This window comes from Manis javanica, chromosome 3 (assembly GCF_040802235.1).
Source record: "Manis javanica isolate MJ-LG chromosome 3, MJ_LKY, whole genome shotgun sequence".
NCBI classification, from domain to species: domain Eukaryota; kingdom Metazoa; phylum Chordata; class Mammalia; order Pholidota; family Manidae; genus Manis; species Manis javanica.
Window position 1 is genome coordinate 133313888 of NC_133158.1, and position 20860 is coordinate 133334747.

At 39.4% G+C, this 20860-nt stretch overlaps 1 protein-coding gene and 1 long non-coding RNA gene across 4 annotated transcripts in view; one reads left to right on the forward strand and one right to left on the reverse strand.

Moving 5' to 3' along the window:
* Positions 1 to 20860, reverse strand: part of FNDC3B (fibronectin type III domain containing 3B) — a 331538-nt gene that overhangs the window by 201654 nt on the left and 109024 nt on the right. The window lies entirely within an intron of this gene.
* LOC140848458 (uncharacterized) lies at positions 1664 to 19895 on the forward strand. Its single transcript, XR_012129382.1, has 2 exons — positions 1664 to 17841; positions 18969 to 19895. It is a non-coding gene; the product is annotated as an uncharacterized lncRNA (long non-coding RNA).

Consider the following 20860-nt stretch of genomic DNA (forward strand, 5'->3'; position numbering starts at 1 on the left):
CAGCAGTCTCCATCCACCTGTGGCTCACCTCCTTTATATTCTCCAGCAACCCTACCTGGCTCCAGGAGGAAGTGGGTGGGGAACGAATCATTATATTCTTCCTTCCTCTCCATCAGCTCAAGGAGCCTGTTAGAATGGAGACTGGAGCAGCTCCAGGCAGGTAGGAAATTATTCATTTGTAAACAATGAATCATAACCTCCCTCATTTCCCCAGTCCCAACCATTATCACAGAAATGTGAAGTTTTGGTATCTGCTCTGACCTACCAAAGGCCTCTATTCCATATGGCACCTGTGGTTGGTTCCTTTGGGGTGGGAAGGGGACACACAGAGCAGGGGCAGGATGACAAATACATGATTTGTTCACAATCCTGAATATTCTACACTCAGAGTATAGAAAGAGAAGGTATTGCTAACTTCTTGGAAGGAAAAAGCTGCAGGAATCTACAGAATTAGGAAATCACTTTCCCCTCTAAACTTACATTGCTATTTCTAATAAAAGTCAGTAGGGGAAAGAAGAACTTGGCTAATATTTTTAAATGCATCAATTAAATAGACAAGATAATGAAATTTCAACCAAAAACTTAGATTTGAATGTCACTGCAGGGGCTTAAACTGAGGTGTTGAAGTCAGAGTGGCTTTTAAGTTCCTTTAGTTTTTAAAAATCCTATCTTTAATTAAGCAATGCATTTCCTTCTTTGCAGCCAGCTTAACATGTGAAGATGCCATCTACGACTCTCCATAAAGGGCTTAAAGGGAATCGTGACAGTGAGCTTTCAGAATGGGGAGCCACGTAACTCTGCCAGGACAAGTGAAAGGACCACAGTAACCTACTGGCCCACGCGCTGCTCTGATCACTCAGTGTTACAAGCATGCTTCCTAACAAGGACACGTCAAAGTCAGAAAATAGTTATCATGAGGTCGGCCCCTGTAAAGGTTTTTCTGGCTGCATGGCTGTGTGCATGAAATGGTTTTTAATTTTTTAATACTGCTTACATAGGCAGGAAATGTATGACTCATCTCCACTGTTCTTCAATGTTGTTTTCCAACAGTCATCCAATCCCTGCAGTAAACAAAAACTGTCTTGCTTTTAAAACATTCCTTTAGGAAGCAGTTAACCCCTGCATCTATTTTAATATTTAGTAATTACTTTGTGAACATACACAAGCACCAGGCCCCACTCTTCACCCCAAAGTATACCCCCAAAAGGGGCAGTACATCCTGGATTGCAGTGTGTGCTTATTTCCTTGGTATAAATCTTCCCACCATGGGCAGTATCTACAGGCAGGCCTCACTCTAGTGCACAGGCAACATGTCGAAGGCTGCACAACATGCCGGAGCTTTGCTCAGGCTCTCATTTCAGTCGCTCCTCTGAAGGGCTGCTGGGCACCTCTGGCAGCACATGTGTTCCAGGCACCCATGGAACAGAAATGACTGAATGCTGACAGGGGCTTGCTGCTGAAGAACTTCAAACCTCAGTGGTGCATTCTGGGTGGTCACTCAAGAAAACATGACTGTCTTGCACGAGCAAAACTTTCACATCAAAGTAGGAGGGAAAAACAGCAATATAGCTCAGCTGCTCCACTGCAGGCCCATGTGTAAGTATCTACAAGTGGGTTTAAATTATGAAATACTCAGTGAGTAGGTGTATATATATACATATATATATGTATATATATATACACACACACACACACACACCACCACTTTATTAAAATGAGTGAAGCCACCACATTTCTGTCTCAAAAACAAACTTGACTCTGAGCTCGAAAAATTTACGAAATTGTTCTAGAACTGCTTCTATGCAATAACACACACAAAAAGCTATAACTGAAGGCTTTTAGATAAGGAGATGTTGGGTAATCACTGTTTTTATAAAGCTGTATATTAATTGTCTAAAAATAACCTGTAATACAGAAAATAACATATAATATTAACATACACATTACCTGAGTTAGTTCTATATCTGCCTCTATGTTAGGGGGTGCCTTTGTTACCTCAACTTTCTTCCTCACTATTGTCTCCTTTTCTATTTACTTCCCTCACTATGACTACATACCATAAAGATAACCAAACAAGTAACACAAAGATAGAGATTTCAACCTCCTCGTTTCTAAGCATCCCACTCAGTGGATGATTGTAAATATTTAACAAATGGCTCTCCAAGAAAAAAAGGGGCAGTATGTTCTGGACTGTAGTGTTTGCTAATTTTCTTGGTATAAATGTTCCCACCATGGCCAGTATCAAGCCACCCACATGACATCACTAAACATGGACTTGGAAAGCCATGTTCAGCAGCACATGCTCTGCAGCACTGCCGGCACAGACAAAGCGGAGCTAACGACCTCAAAGCACAGAGAACATCAATGTGCAGTAAATTACCAGGATGTGAGGTATTTCAAGTATTTATTATCTGTTATTAAACTGTACGTATGCATATTTTAATGTTTAAAAATGGCTGTGTTTAACCACCTGCTGACAAAGGCATAAAAATCTGACAATCAGCTCTTATGAGACGGTACAAGCCACCTCCAGCAGTCCACTGTCACTGGCTGCTCAGTTCTACTGCATCTTACTCCGCGAAGTTTCAGTAAATGGTAGGGAAATACCAACACCTTCTCTAGTACCCACAGCTTCAAGATAGCAGGAACCAAAAAGTAAAAGAGAAGAGAGTCAATCTGGTAGAATCCTTTTACAAAATTAGCAGGAGAGTTGGAAGGGCAGATTAATGTATATGACATACTCCCAGATTCACAGGAGCAAATCATGCTAGGATATGGCAATTTCTGAAATAATGGCCAGTTATCTGCTGTCACTTTTTTCTAGTTATTCTGACTATAACTTGAAAATATTAACAATCTGAGAAATGAGAGTAAACAGCACATTACATATGATTTAGTAGTAAGTAAACACACTATGAGCATCCAATGAATGTATGCAGTCATTAGTGTTTTGTGTGTAGAGAAAAGACCTTATACCATAGCATTAAAACAGGTGGTGGGCCAAAATCCTGTCCATGATGGGAAATTTAAAATAAGCATGCCACTGGAATATGACCACTTTTTCAAGAGGGGGTAACCCAAAATGATGTCTTAGAAAACTTAAAAGAACTACAGTAAAAAGAGCTCATAGGCTGTGGAATGAGTGAAAAGTACATGTAATCTCAATTGCTTTCATAACTGGTCACGTGACCTCAGGCAAAAATAAAGACAATCGGGATCTATCCATCATATGCCAGCCACTATACTACATAATGAAAGCTCAATGGTGAACAAGACACATAACAACTGCAGCCTTCAAGGAGTGTATATTCTGGGGTGCAAATAATGTAACATTTGAGGGTTTGGGTTTCCTTACCAATAAAATGGGCTAATCCCTATTCTAACTGTGTAGGGGTATTAGGATAATTAAACAGACTATACAAATGGCACAAAGGACATTCTTCTCCTTTCTCTCACTACCTAAGTATGTTCCTTTTGTAGAAAGTAGATGACACTGGCATTTTCTATCTTTTTTAAAATTATCTTCTCTGGGAAAGCTCTGATGAGGAACAGAGATGAATGGACCTTTAAAACTCTAAATTGTTTGTATGGGTATATAAAGAAATGACTGTTGGGACTACCAAAAGTTTGTACAAGTTCTGATTCTTTAGCCATTACCTTAGTCATAATTATCCTTCAAAGAAAAACGAACATAGGAGGCCTATGGATCTAGATTCCAGAGAGTCTGGAATAAGCAGACCATGACAAGAGTACATACATTCTTCAAATGAATTACTTCTGACTGCATTTGTAAGAACCATTTCAGTGAGGAGAGATCAAACATACCTTACACGCTCTGAAACAACTAAAGATAGGCTAATAATCATTTGTTCATTCAATCATTTTATGAAGTCATTCAGCAAAAATTTAGAGGGCCTACTCTGTGAAAGGTGTTGACTGAGGCACTAGAAATATAGCAGTGATGCAGCCCAATATATACTGGAAAAGGCCAAAGATTCACAAACTCAGCTACAAGATTACAATCCTCCTAATTCAGAATGAAAGGTGTAGCTTTGAAATGCTTACATTTCCCCCTCAAAGTCAATGTTGACACACTCTGATCTACAGTAATAAATCTAGAAGGTAAAATCTAAGATAAACTGTATACAGATGCTTCCTCTGAAGTATATATATTTTGTCCCTCTATTCTGAACAATTTAATCTCTTCAGTTTCAACTTCAATTGTCAAAACATGTCTAGCATCCCTTGTCCCTGGCAAGATACAGGGTATCTTAAATTGTTTGTTGAAATGAATTTAACATAGTTTCCTAAAGTGTCAATATGTTTATTAACATAAATCTGAGCACTTTTAGGCCCCTTATGTATAAAAGACTGCGAAGACTTCTTTAGGCACCCATAGTCTCAAACTTCCATAGTGCTCAGTCATTCGCATAGGAAATGGCAACACCCTCCAAAGAATTAAAACAACCCCCTCTTAAAAGAACATAATGAAACAATCTATCCTGATAACAAAGTTATTTTCTAGCACAAATACATGTATGTTGGAATAATCCTGGATTTCTTAACCCAGTGTGATTCAGGACATTATAACAAGTTTCAAGACAGTAAGCACCCACATCATGTAAGTAAACAGTTTTCGGTGTTTTTTGTACCTACCACCACCACTTGTAAACATTGTTCTGTAATGTGGACATCTTGAGGAGACAATTTTTAAAATGGGATTTTATGTGTAGAAAACAGAATAAAAGTATATATGACTATAAAACTGATATTCAGTGTACTGGAAACAAAGCTGCCTTTCCACTCTGTATGGTACAGTGTAAAAATCAATCTAGAATAAGCTTATAAACATATAACTGTTTACATGCAGAAACAAACTGCAATTTGGTCTAAAACATGTTCAATTATAAAACCAAAACAAAAAATGTGAAGTGATTCCACAGTCCTATTTAGATTTCCACTATCAGTGAGACAATCTGCTTGCTTCACTTCTCCTTGAAACCATCCCTCCTCCCCTCAAAAATTCATTGAAACATAGAATTCACTTTTGGGTAAGCTTGTCTTTAGAGCTACAAGGGTGCAAGTATTTCTGGGATATCCTGAAAAATATATAATACTCAAGAGTAAGGTATGCACAATTATGCTATGAACTAAAATCCTTGATAAAATATTTGATGGGATGAGACAAAATATTTTTCCCCCAAATAACAACTTTAAATTCATCCATAACCATATGGAAGTAAACGCATTAATTCACTCATTTTCCTTTCCTAAAGCACTATACAAATCACCCTGCAGAATAAATACATCACATGTAGCTACTTAAGTTAAAATTTTTTTAAAAGTAGTAAAACCTCCAAGTGTCTATAATGATACTTTCCTCTTATAGGAGTCATACACTAAGTATTTTTAAATTCATTTGTATTACTTTATACAAAAAAATTTTTGGTTTTCAGCCCATTTATTCACATTTGAAGTGACAGTTTTACTTATCCTCATTAACACTGTTGTTTTCAAAATAGTAGTTTTCCCCTTTAAAAGCAATAAATTTCATCCCCAGTACAAAACAATAGTCAGAAAGATCAAACTGCCACGTCTTTTAGCATTTTTTGCACATATTCACATACACAAGCATGTATGTACATTTAAACACATGCACACAAAAAAGGTATGACTTCCTAATTTCTAGAATCTTTTAAAGTAGACATAGTGAGTTCTTCTCAAGCATAAGTACTTGATTCACTATAAGCAAGTGACAATCATATAAACTGGGCTTAGAATCAGAACTGCCAAACCTCAGACTTATTGCTTGTAGTAATTTTATTATACAAAAATTTACAATGGCAAGAGAAAAATAACTGGATTGAAAAAAAAAAATCTGATGGCATTCACCAAAGTGTTCTAATTCTCAGTTATAATAATCTAAAGATACACCACCTCAATGATTTTTCAGTAGCAGATATGATTTTTCAGGTAACCCAATGGCCTACTTTTCTTTGAGGAAATAAAAGACTATAACTGCATAGGTTCTGGGTGAAAATTTAAAATAACACACTTAGAGAAATGCAAAATAAAACTATGGTAAGACACCATTACAGAATCCCCATCAGACTGGCAAAATGTTTAGTTAAAGGCTGAAAATATTAAAGGTTGTTAAGGTTATGGGAGAAAGCATTAACAGCAATTTGAAAAAGAGTTTTGCATTATTTAGTAGAGCTGTAATTCCATCCCTTGGTATGTATTCCAGAGAAACTCCTGCAGATCTGGAAACATGGGGAAGAATGTTCACAGCAGTGCTGCTCAAAATATACAGAGCCAGGAACAACCCAAATGTTCATCATCAGAGGAATGCAGTATACCCAGTGTATATACTGGACACTATATAACAAAGACATGAATGAAAACAGCTACACTTGCTATCTTTCAAATTCATAAACTGATGTTTAGCAAAAGTCAGGAAAGAATGCATGTAGTATGGTTTCATTTTCATAAAGTTTAAAAACAGACAAACTCAACTACATGTGTGTATGTGTGGACACATGTATGTGTGGACACATGTTCATGTATATACAGTAAAGCTACAAAGAAAAACAAGAACAATGGTTATCCAAAAGGCTAGTGGTTTTGTGGGTTGGAGGGTTTACAGGGAGGTGTTAAGGAAGGGCATGGGGGGATTTACTTGTTAATGACTATTCATGCTTACAATATTTATATTTTGTTTCTCAGTCATCTTCATTATTAACTGTCACCTAGAACTATATGTTTCCATTTTATGATCTAGGTGGATTATATGGGTGTTTGCTTTAAATTGTTCTTTAACAGTATGTATATTTTATGCACTCTCATGTATGTCTGATATACCTCAAGATTATATCAAAAAAATCAGATTTGAACTTCTAAAAAGGATTATTTGTTGTGGTGCCACTGGGCTTTGGTCAAATCAATGCTGTGATTTGGGGTCAAGTTTAGAAATAAAGAAGCATACTGGTTCCAGCACAGAGCTTCTCTACAGCTTACAGCCACACCACAGCCAACCACATAGTACTTCCCTGAGTGTGTAAACACTGATCCCCTGAAGGAACACATGCTAATAACGCAAAGGAAAAAAAACCACATAAAATTGCATTATATACCAGAAAACCAGACAATAACAAATGTTGGTAAGGATGCAGAGAAATTGGGAAAGCTCTTACTGCCAATGGGAATGTGAAATGGTACAACCACTTTGGAAAACAGTTCAGCACTTTCTCAGAAAGTTAAATATAGTTTTACCATATGACCCAGCAATTCCACTCTTGGGTATATAATTGAGAGGAATAAGACATAAACCCTCTACACAAAAATATGTAAACAGATGCTCCTAACAGCATTATTAGTAATAGCTAAAAGGCAGAAACAACTCAAATGTCCCCAAGTTGATGAATTGATTAGTCAAGTGTGGTATATCTGAACAATGGAATATTATCTGGTAATAAAAAGAAATGAAGTACTGATATACGCTACAAAATGGATGAACCTTAAAAACTATGTTAAGTGAAAAAAGCCAGTCACAAAAGACCACATGCTACATGATTTCATTTATATGCAATGTCCAAAATAGGCAACTTTATTGAAATGGAAAGTAAATTAGTGGTTACCTAGGGCTGGGGATGTGGCAGTATTGGGAGTGAGTGCTAACAGCTCTAGTATTTTTTCAAGTGATGACAATGTTTCAGAATTGATTGTGGTAATACTTGCATAACTGTGAATATAATGAGTCACTGAATTATCATTTTAAATAGGTGAATTTTAAGGCATGCGAATTACACCTCAATAAAAATGTTATTACAAACAATTGCATTAGCAGTGATCCATGCCATAAATAATACACAACAGTCCTCAGAAATTATCAGCCCCAAGTTGACAATCTATTATATTCAGCCCCAAGTCTGGGAGAAATTTGACTAGCCAAATTTCAACCTACATGTTGTACCCAATGGCTTGTTCCCAATTCTTGGTACAATAATCAATAGGTTTTGATGTGATCCATCAGAGACTGGACAAGAATCCATGGTAGCTTGCAGAATGTGCTGTCTTACATACATGAAAGCAGTTTCTTCTATAAGTGAACCATAACCCCTTTTCTGAAGTGATTTTCCAGGACTCTCCCCAAAAGGAAAATCTGAAACTCACTAAATTCATTAACCAGAAGGTTTCCTTGCACTTTCTTACTTCATATATAGACATTTTTTTTCCAAACCACAGTGGAAAATAACAGGATTGGAAAAGTGATCAGTTAGTTCACATTCCACCCCACCAGTAACCAACAGCCTACCTAAATGCAGACATGAAAATATTACAGTTCCTATGTTGTTCGATCCTGTTTCTAATGAGAGTTCTATGTAACAGTTAAAAATGAACACAACTAAAAAATTATAAAGGTACTGTACCAAACATAGTCATTGACAGACTTTTTTTAAGGGCTTTTTAAAAGTCAAAGTCAAAAATCACTCCTGGCTCCCTCTTACTTTGGTGACATTTTCTTTGCATCATTTTTTCCACTTCTTTTAAAAATATGTGATCTTCAATGGAATATTATTCAGTCAGAAGAAGAAAACAAATCCTACCACTTGCAACAACATGGACGGAGCTAGAGGGTATTATGGTCAGTGAAATAGTGCAGGCGGAGAAAGACAAGTACCAAATGACTTCACTCGTTTGTGGAGTGTAAGAACAAAACAAAACTGAAGGAAGAAAACAGCAGCAGACTCACAGACTCCAAGAAGGGACTAGCATAGGGAAGGGGGTGGGGAGAGAGGGAGAAGGGGATTAAGGGGAATTATGATTGGCACACATGGTGTGGGGGGGTCACAGGGAAGGCAGTACAGCACAGAGAAGACAAGTAATGACCCTATAGCATCTTACTACGCTGATGGACAGTGACTGCAACGGGGTGGAGTGGGGGCGTGGGGGGACTTGACAATATGGGTGAATGCAGTAACCACAATGTTGCTCATGTGAAACCTTCATAAGATTGTACATCAAGGATACCTTAATAAACAAAACAAAAAAATGTGATCTTTATAGTATACATGTCTGTAAGTTGCCAATACTCCTTTCAACACTAAGTTAGGGTTATAAAAACTAAATGCAAAGGTGAAAATATGGATCCCTTCCATTATTCTGGATTTAATAGCTATAAGGTAACATAAATGTTTAATAATAGCTTACTATTGTGTGGCTCCTTTATTTTAAAAACCTAATTTAAAAAATCCCAAAGCCAACATTATAAAAGTTTAATTCTCATCTTTATAGATAATGAGCATACTTTAAAATACACAGTTATATAGTTTTTTCTATTAATCTTCTCCACTACTGGATCATGCCCCCTAGTCCATCAAACTGACATTTCTGATTTATAGCGGGCCTTCTCATTTCTCTGTTCCAGGACAACTCTGAAAGGAGAGAACCAATATTACTTAGAAGAAAGTTTTCAATGTCTTTAATTTTTAGCAGCTCTTCTGTAAGATTTAATATGACTTCGAAGAGTTGGAAGTCTAAACCCTAGAAGATGCAAACATAAACCACAGCAAGGACCAGACTAAGTAGCATGCTGGTGACCATGAAGAAAAACAAAGCCATAGAGAAGAAACTGGAGGAAAGCAAAGTCTAGCACTGGGGTGTACAAGAGGCAGCTCCTTCCCAGCAGGTGGGGGGCCAAATCCACAAGAGGCAAGGCTCAGGGTGCACAGCCAAAGTCTATCTCCACAGTCTAACTCCAGGCACAGGACTGCAAACAGAGGGCCCCACTCAGGGAGCTGGACGGAGGCAGGGTATTGTGCAGTGGGTAGTGTTATGGAGTCGTAATGCCCAGTGCTGCCCTGGGCTTCAGGACCACATCAGATGAAAACAGCAGCTTACAATGAGGCAGATGCCTGGCAGACTTCAGTCAACAACTGCCCACTTCCCTCCCCGCTACATATACATACCCTACCAGAGACCCAGGACACAAAAGAGTCCGAGGCAGGAGAAGACCCAGATACATAGGCTGGCCCCAAGTGCATTTCTCTACAGAGATCACGGATCCAAGCAGGCACTTCCATCCCGGCAAAGCTGACCAGTGAAGCTCCTCCAAGCATTTGGCCTTCATGCTTAGGGTCACAGAAAACTTTTTTGAATCTCAAAGTTCATGAGGCAGCAGCTCCTGTACCGTTTCCGCAGTAGGTTCCCACACCACCTGTCAAGCTATGACTCAAGATGGAATGGCACAGGGATACAGCAGGAATGGGTGGGCTTCCACAACTTCCAGTGATGAGCAGTTAAATCTGATGTGTGAGGAATGTTGCAATACATGGGCAGGCTGCAGAACTAGTGTTCTTCTCACCTCTTACATCACATCCTTACAAGAAAACGTTCCAGCTGAGCCCAGTGATCTGCTTTCCTATGGAATGGCTGAAGTGAATGTGTTGTCTGTTCACGGTACATACACATCTGCCCCAGAAGATGCTCCTCCATGTGGACAGGCTTCTGCCACTCTGCAGATGCACCAGCCCATTTACAAAAGGACCATGTTCCACCTGTGAAGTGTGAAGGTTAAACTAATTGGTGCCCGCCTCATCTCTCCAAGTCTAACATGTAATATCTGTACCCCTAAAGACAACAAAACATACATAAGGCTTCAATGCAGGCAGGGACTTCAAACACCCAACGGATCTGGACCCTACCTTTTTTTTTTTAACTTTCTGCCCATGTGGTCCCTTTTTTGTTATCAACTGCTGTTATTAAAGCCAAACTTTGGATCCAGACTTTATGATCACTTTAGATTTACAGTCCCTGGAGACCTCAATGATGGTTGTACAGAACTTCAGGCTTACAAACCAATTATTATTTAAATCATTTTTTTTCCTGCACACTTCCTTTGTGGTTTTCCTACTGATTTCTTCAGAATAAATCAAAGTAAACCAAAACTCCTAAATGAAAACTCCTACTTACAAGTCTCATTTAAGGAGAACTGACATATCTCTTGGGTCCTTATTTACACTGAATACCTGTGGTAAAATTCACTTTAAAAAAATACTAGGGCTCACAAGATATGGAAGCAACCTAAGTGTCCATCTGTAGATGAATCCATAAAGATGTGGTACATATATACAATGGAATACTATTCAGCCATAAGAAAGAAACAAATCTTACCATTTGCAACAAAATGGATGGAGCTGGAGGACATTATGCTCAGTGAAATAAGTCAGGTGGAGAAAGACAAATGCCAAATGATTTCCCTCATTTGTGGAGTATAACAATGAAGCAAAACTGAAGGAACAAAATGGCAACAGACTCAGAGACTCCAAGAATGAACTAGTAGTTACCAAAGGGGAGGGTTGTGAGAGGGCAGGTGGGGAGGGAGGGAGAAGGGGACTGAGGGGTATTATGTTTAGTACACATGGTCTGGGGGATCACAGGGAGAACAGTGTATCACAGAGAAGGGACACAGTGGATCTCTGGCAACTTGCTACACTGATGGACAGTGACTGTACTGGGGTATGGGTGGGGACTTGATAATATGGGTACATGTAGTAACCACATTGTTTTTTCATGTGAAACCTTCATAAGAGTATATATTAATCATACCTTCATAAAAAATAAATGAATGAATGAATGAATAAATGAAAAAATAATAATAATACTAGGGCTCAATGTTAAAGCTTACTATATTTACTATAGTAACCAAGGCAGTGTGGTATGCAGGAGGGACAGACACACAGATCAGTGGAACAGAACAAAGGATCAGAAATATATACACATAAATATATCCCAATGATATTTAACAAAGATGCAAAAGTAGTGAAATGGAAAAAGTCTTTTCAACAAATGGTGCTGTAGCAATTGGACATTGATAGGGGAAATAAAAATAAAAGAGGAAGAAGAGCTTAGAGGTAAGACCAAATGCTGGCAAGGACGAGGAGACTCTGGATCACTCACACATTGCTGGTAGGAGTGCCAAATGGTACAGCCACTCTGGAAATGCTTGACAGTTTCTTATAAAACTAACTATGCAATTATAATATAACGTAGCACAGTACTCTTGGGCATTTCTCCCAGAGAAATGAAAAGGCACGTTCACACAAAAAACTGCACACATACATTCATAGCAGTTTTATTTGTAAATGCCAACAATTAGAACCAAATGTCCTCCAACAGGTGAACTGTCAAATTGTGATTCATCCCGATCATAGAATACTGCTCAGCAATAAAAAGGAACTACTGTTATACACAAGTTGAATGGATCACAAATTATGCTCAGAGAAAAAAAGCCAATCTCAAAAAATTTTACACTGTAAGGTTCCATTTATATGATGTTCTTTAAACAACAAAATCGGAGATGGAGAACTAGTGGTTGCTAAGGTTTAAAGATGGCGGGAAAATAGAAAAATGATTAATAGGGTAACACAGGGGTTCTTTTGGTGGTAGATTAGTTCTTGATGGTGGTAATGACTACACACTACACCAATCCATGCACACACATGCACACACAACTGAGAATACATAAGGCTGGTGAAACCTGATTAAAGCTCTGTGGATTGCACCAATATTAAATTTCTGGTTCTGATATTGTTACTACAGTTTTACAAGAAGTTACCATGAGGCAAAACTGGATCAAAGACACATGGGATCTCCCTGCACAAATTTTTTTCAACTTCTAGTATATTTATAGTTATTTCAAAATAAATTTTAAAAAAATACTAGAAGCTTGGTAATCATCTTGAGTTCAAACTCAGGTTCTGTTACTACTGTGGATAAGTAATTTGACCATTCTGAACTTTAGTGTTTTAAATAAGGATAATAATATTAGCTGGCAGCTTAATGAGAATTAAGAAAAGAAAGAAAAAGTATTTCATCTGAGATAAATGGGTCCAGATGGTAAAGTATTTTTCAAGAATAGTGCCATATATGGTACTACTTCTATGATAGTTACACACTGTAGCTACAACTTTTACAATCCATCTGTAAATGTGACTTTTCTTTATTTGTGGACAAAATTAGTTTTATATTTAAGAGCATTTACGTTATTAGAACAATAGCCTTGCCACCATGTAGATTAGGATACTGACAACAAATACATCTTCTATAGTCCATAACCTGATGAAATACCTCTCAAAAGGTTAAGCAAACATTCTACAAGGAAAAGCAATTTGACCTGGAGTGTGAGAGGGTTCATTTCCACATCAAGATCAAACAGATTAATTAGCTGCTTTTTAATAAGTACCAAAATAAGACCAGCTGCTTTAGAGAATAAGCACCTAATATTTTCCAAAAAGCAGCCAACAGCCATTTTTCACTGTAGATTTACTCCACAGTATGGTTTCCCAGGTCTGATCATCAAATAATATAAAGAACCCTTCAAGATCTTAGCTGGCAGTGTGAAACCCTCAGGCCTACCCACCCCCTCCTGCCGCGTAACAGAAATTCCTGGGCACATCCCTTGCTGGCAGCCCCAGTGAAGGCCCGGCCACTATCAGCCTCCTGGCAGTAGTTCTGCATGGGACCCTGAGCACTTCCTCTTGCTCTCCTTCCTCCAATACCAGGATGAACTGCTGATCGGAAAATGGTGGGAACAACAGTGCCTCTTGGCAGACTTTGTCAAACTGTATTTGGGAAAAAGGGCGAGAAATGACAAGACACCAAGAAATGATGGCCTGGGTTCTTTTATTCAAATCAATTGTATTAGCTTATGCAGTTGATGGCAGCAAAACATATGAAATTAATAAAGACTTTTTACAATAAAGCCAGTGAGACTGGATCATGTGGCTTTGCAAGGACTCTGAAGTTTCATTTAAACAAACAGTGTCCTGAAAATCTGTAATGCAGAAAATTATCTTATTACCATCACACAAAAGAATGATCACTCCCACTGCTCTGGCTTCCTACACACAGTCATATTTGAAGTACAGATTTACCAAGAACATTTGGAAAAGAGAGTCTCTGAGTATTTTTTTTTCCAGTACGAGTTTTTGTGGGTAAAAAAAGCATATAATTACATATACAGCGCCTCTGCCACCGAAACAGGATGAACAGATAAAGCCGTTTCTCCCCTTCTTGCCCTTCACAAAGTATAAATACAGCCCACACAACAGCAGCAAGACACCAAGAATGATTTGGATAACTTTCCCCCCATGCACAGCCTATGAAAGTCAAAGCCTCATTAAAGAAAATCAGATGACTTCACTAACACACATGCTGACCTATTATACATTTACTGTCTCACCCTCTCCATTCCATTCCCATTTGGTTGCTTTTACTGAGAATTCATTTGCTATGAGCAAAGGCTTCTGTTTACTGAGCTGAGGGTGGTAATCTGGGTAGCAATGGAAGACAGGGGCTTACAGGGAAGAGGAAATACTGGAAAATATGGCCAATGTGAATGACTTCCAACAATCTGTACGTACATCTACCCACTAGACGTGAGGGCTACGCAGGAAAGCCAACACTGAACCAGGAATGAGATCCTCATGCTACACCTGAATCTACCTCAGTTTGTCCCATCATCTAGGGTAAACAACAGCAAGGAAATTCCAGTGAACTAAGGGTTATACCATATGCCAAAAGCCGCCCAGCAATCAGGTAGGGATGCTGCCAGAGTAAACAACACTGGGGAACAAACTGCTTGGCTATCTCCAGAGAAGAATCCTCCATGATAGAGACTCACTGGAGCTTAAAGGACCAAAAGCACTGAAAACTGAAAAAGCTTTCCTAATATCTGTGGCAGATGGGCTACACATTCTCCCTGTCGCCTTGGCTGAGTATTTGAGGATCATCTTTGACTTTCTCTTGGTAATTTTCCATACCTAAATTATGTAATTTAAACCATACTTGAAACCTTACCCATGCTTAAAAAGTGCTGATGGCTCTTCCTTTCAAATGCTGCTTTTCATTTTCAGTCTTACTGCCACCCCAATTCACCTCAAAGCTAGAGTGGTGATACCATCTGGGTGGTACCCACGATTTCTAGGTCTGCAGCCTTGCATAGTACAAACACACAAGGTGCATGACAACACTGCCTGTCCTAAAGCCGCACTAGAGGCAGGCAGCCCAGGGGGAGACTATTACAGTAGCTAACAGAGACTGGAAAGGCTCAAAATCAGGAGACAGATGAAAGGGCTTCTCTTCTAAGGGACCTCGCAAGTCATTATTGTACTACCTACAAAATTGGCCTGAGAGGCAAGATTCCCTCACCCATAAAACAAGAAAAGTGGATTCAATCAGTGAATTTTACATCTGTATGGTAGGAGAGCAAGGTGGTCAGGGAAGTTCTAAGGGCTACACCAGAAAGGAGATGGGCAGGGGAGCCAGTCTCTCCACTCCAGTCAGCTGTACCTGCTGTTGTACACAGTGGGGGCCACGTAGGATTTGCCAAAGAAAAGGCTCTACAGCAACTCTTAAAAACAGAGGAAGCCACTGAAGGTCTACAACACAACTGAAGTCCCATCTCACTCCAAAATTCCATGACAGCTTGACTTTTTTGGCCCTAATATATAGAAAACAACAAAGAGCTGCACTTGGACCTTTTCAAATAAGTAAATTCAAAGTGCCAGGTAGCAGTTGAAACACAAGCCAGTACTGAGCACTGAATGGGATGCTGACACCACTGATGGAAAAACCATGCAGCAGGATCTGCTCCTAGACAGTTTTGCAAGAGTCCCTTTCTCCAGTCCCTAACCAGCTGGAGGGTTTTTTCCACCAAGACATAAACTACAGGGTTTTTTTCTTTCTTTTTAGTAATGTCTGTCTGCAGGATATGACTGGGAACTCATACTCCCACCAACCTCCGCGAGAGTGCGTCCCATGCAGGCTGCAGGATGCCACGCAGGCTGCAGGATGCCACGCAGTCTGGCCTTCTAGCCTCCTCCCAGTTGTCTGCAGCAGACTGGGTCTCACCCCAGAAGCTAACTCCTGCTGATAAGAAACTTTTCCTATGGCCAAACAAATCACTGTTTGATCCTTGTAGCATTCTTCACTCCTGTTTTTCTTCCTCCTCCTCCCTTCCTATAAAAAAGGTGTCTTTTAAGTATATCTAGAAGGAAACCTGAACAGCTAGGCGCTTTCCCCTCTTAATTTGTTCCTTATCCCGCTGGTGATTCATGCCGTCGGCCGCTCCTTCCTCAGCACACTGAGGCAGCTCTGTTCTGCTCAGTTGTGGGAGGCCACGTCAGCAGGAAACAGCGCTGGCTGCCAGGTCACATTCAAGGCTGTCTGGAGCAAGTCAGCGCGCAGCTCCCGCAGGACAGAGGCTGCTCTATGGGCTCTCCCACACCAAGGGAGCGCTCAGCCTGGCCAAAAAGGCTGGCCTCTGAGCGCTACAAGGACACGAGCTTGGAGGAAACTCCAAACACTACAGGTTAGAGTTTCCCCATTTCTAAATGTCCCCCAAATATTTCCAGTTATAGAGTTATTGGTTTCTCTTCCCTTTCTTTTCTTAGAGGACTTACTGTACTGCATCCAAATTCATATTTGGAAAAGGCTGCCACAAGCCAAATCAAACTTCGTCGTAGCTTTCTGGCTCCTGAGTCCGACAGAGGAAGCTCTGTACACCCAACCAACCAATCTCAGCAGCCTCGGCACACACTGACTCGGGACGGGAAACCTGACCTAAGGGGCCGACACAGCAAGGGGTCACAACGGGCCTTTTTTCTTCTAAACACACACACAGTAAGAACAGTAAACAAATAAGGTATGCTGATGTCATCATATCTCACAGGATGGATTCCTGACAAGAAGCAAATGAACCACCCTGCACGGAGAGATACACTGAATAAGTGACAATACAGTAGACAAGCAGGTGATCCTGCTTCTGATGTAACTTCAGAACGTCAGTAGTAGCCTAACATTACATCACAATGCCTATGTCATTCACCCCAGTTCATCTCCTCACATAGGCATTTTATCATCCCATGTCATCACAAGAAGTACTTTTGAGAGGGACCATATTTGCATAACTGTTATATAGTATATTGTTACAATTTTTCTATTTTATTATTAGTTATTATTGTTAAACTCTTACTGTGCTTAATTTATAAATTAAACTTTATCACAGGTATGTACGTATAGGAAAAACACAGGATATGTAGGGTTCAGCCACTGGGTCCCTTGGAACACACCCCCATGGATGTGGGGGGACTACCATACCCTCCTACTCTATGTAGCTGGCTTGGTAAGTTCCAAGATCAATTCTGCTCATGTAAAGCAACATGATTAAGGTTAACAGACTGAAACAGCAGTGCTCCAATACACCTGGGATACCTCAGAGTTCCTTATTTTGCTGCAAATTTGGGGCAGGGATCCTATGATAAGAAGAAATGTGATTTTTTCCCCCCAGAAACCTCATAAGTTGAGGGCTTTCCCCTCCACTCCTGGAGGAAGGTTTTCTTAAGCAGACAGCCCAAAAATCCAATCTTTCTCCTCAAAATACCAGGTTTGCTAAGAAAATACCCTTTCCCATGAAGCGTATTATTAGAAGAAATAGGAGAGAAAGATGAAGAAAGAGAGCAGCACATCACGGCAGAGACGGGTGTTTGAATGTAAGACGCACAGGACGGAGTACAGTGCAGCGCACGACCTCTGCCAAACCGCAGCAAGGGCAGCCTGAGCCCGCCGGTACTGCAGGCCCCGAGGCCATGGGTGAGGGGGCCCCGACTGCTGCAGGCACCCACAGAGGGAGCGCCTCCACAAGGAGCCTGCAGCCGCAGAGCGTCAGGGGCACACCTGAGAAAGGAAGAAAACCACACAGAAACAGACATGCGTGGCTGAGGCACTAACTTTTCCATGAGGAGGAGGAACTCAAGGCCTGAACAGGATCAAATTTTACAGGTACTAAGAGCTTTAGTAGAATAAAAGGTACAAAGAATACCAACAGCACACCTAATCTGAGGGGCCACTTTGCCTGCCTCTAGGGCAGGGACGGAACATACTTAAGTGGACCTCGCCAGCACGTCCTTGTGGTACAGAAAGAAAATATTAGGTTCAGCTCCCTATTCATTGACTGAAAACCAAACAAAACATTACAAGTTTAATTGGCTACTGCAGGCTGTACATAAATCGGTTAACATTTTCACCAAACACCCTGATGCCCTGATAAACTACAATAAATCTTTACAAATATCTCAAAAACAAAAGCTATCAAATCCCATATACTGCTTGTACATCTGGAATAAATTTAAATAACTTATTATGCAAGGGAAGTATTTAGAGGCAGATGGTCCAGATCCAAAGGTAATATATTTCTTGGTTAACACTGTAGGCAAAAAAAAAAAAAAAAAAGGGGGTAGGGTATATAAGTAAAGAAAACTGAGTATTTTCCATATAAATGTTAAAAGCACATGGTAAGATTGCTGAACTGGGTTATATTGTTTTTAATATGATAATGTTGCACCAGCCAACACATGGATGAACAACAGACGTGCCTTGAAATTTTTTTACCACCCAAAATGAAGATTTTATTAAAGGTTAGACAAAAGGGACATACAAGTGGTAACACTAAGACACATTCACACAACACTGTATATGTGTAATGTATGCATACACATAAACACATAAAACATAAGCCTTTGGCGTAACAAGACAGACCTTTGGTGAGAAGCTAAAACTAACAAAGAGTATCCCAAGATTATGAGTTGTACATAAACCCTCCAAAGTATATTTTAACGGTATAATGTTTACACAAATTAGTCCTGTTTCTACAACTGAAAATAGATTTGTAAGCTTTTGAATTCTTACACACACAACAAGCACACATGAAATGATTCTGCAAACACAAAATTAGGGAAAACCACACCGATTTCTGATTTTTAAAGACCTAATTATGTCTGGGAGAGAAACTGAAAATTGATTTCGTTGATTACAAGTAACTTTTTTCCTCATTTTACAATCTCCTAAAGGAAGGCATCTTAGAGCCAATGGCGAGTCATTATTTGATGACGGTATTTTCTCTTTTGTAGAGATGGTGTACCTGAAAATCAATGGCAAATTGGATTCAATAAAATGATGGCAAATAACCCTATGAAACCAATGCAGAGAGCATAGTCATGTGTGCCGTGTCATAGATGAGAGGCAAGCAGCAAGGCCATCTCGTCCTGTTCACGAACACAATGAGGGCACAGGGAAGAAGCCAAGACTGCAAAACATGGCAGACAACACTTTGTCATCCTGGGTGTACCGCCTCAGCCGAAACCTTCATAAGATTGTACATCAATGACACCTTAACAAAAAATATATATATATGTATATATATACTGAGTAGCAATTACATCTGAAGCTCTGGAGGTGGAGACCTAAGCATTGGTATTTCTTTTTAAATCTGAAGTGATTCAATGTGCAGCCAGGGTTGACCACGTGATACAAAGCCCTGACATACAAAGGTGCGTACACACACACATACACACAATTTTAAAATGCAACAGTTACTAAAAGAAGAAAAAATATATACTGGGTAATTTTTGTTCTCTTTTTGTTAATAACCAAGATTAACTTATGCTAATAAAAGATTAGAGAAATTCATGTAGCACCTAAAGTGTCTCAAATGATGATTTAACATCTCACTTTCAAATAGAAAATCATAGATAATTAAGCTCTTGAAATCTGTCCACACTTGAACCTATTTAAGTAAAGCTTTAGTTTCTTCATGAAAATTAGGAACATAAATTGCAGAGGACTCTACAGGAATTAAAAGTGAGAGACGAAAGATACATTGAGGTAAAAAGAATTTAAGAAATGATCTGGTCCAATCCTCTTATTTTGGGATGAGGAAAGTGAGGCTCTGATCAATGGAACTAGACTGAATGGGAAGAAAATCAAACCTGTATCAGGAGACTCATCAGAGCTAGAAGGCTTTGTCAGGTTTCTTCATTTAACAGGGAAGAGGAAACTTAACAATAAAACCAACTGATCTTTACTGTATGACTTCAAGTCCAATGACCTTTGATGTGAACCTAAGTACACAAAAAAATTTTTTTAAGCTGTACAAAACAGAGGATCTGTAGAACGTGCACAGTTAAGAAGGTCAGTTATCAACGAAGGGAAACAGGCTTGAAATAAATTTAAAGAGGCCAGACTAGTAAGGCTATTTCACGCTTCCTGTTGAACCATTTCCTCTGTCTCCTGAATACATCACCCAGAGCTACTTTTCAGCACTCTGGCTCAATTTCAAAAGAATACAGTTTGCTCTGTGGTTAATTACTAGCCTTCTGACTCTTCTAGGGATAGCCAAGAAACAAGTAGAATGCACCTGTTGTTCCAGAGTTCCATCTGAGATGGAGGCTGGCATTCTGAGGAATGTTAATTACTGATACCAACTTGACAGGTGCAATGAGAAGCAGAAAAATGATCAATAAACTCAGCTCACAGAACAGCAGAACTCATCCAGAGACCAAGGGAAAACTCAAGAGCTGTAACTTTTATTACTAATAATCAGTCTGGAATTCAATTTGACTCTTGAAACAGATTTTTAAAACAGAGCACAAAGTTCTAAATTTCTACAATGGTGCCCCGTCCACAGGAGGAAAAAAAAAATGACTATGTCTAATCCTGTTTTCCACATTACTATGGAGTCATTCACTAACCCCAAATGCCCTTTTATGGCTTGTGTCTCCTCTCCTCTGTAGGCAATGTTCCTCCATTCCAGATCCTTACTGGTGTGCAGGCCCATCCATTGTGAATTCTGAGTCACTTCCTCTCTCCCTTGTTTTATGCTTTAAACCTTCCTGTTTCTTTAGAATACTTTACACAGGGAAGCCAACTTCCAAGTCTGTCCTCTTACTTTTATCCTCCTCTTTAGGCTTTTTCTTTTACTATGAGCCGTAAGACTGGGAAAAGGGATGTGTTTGCATTATTA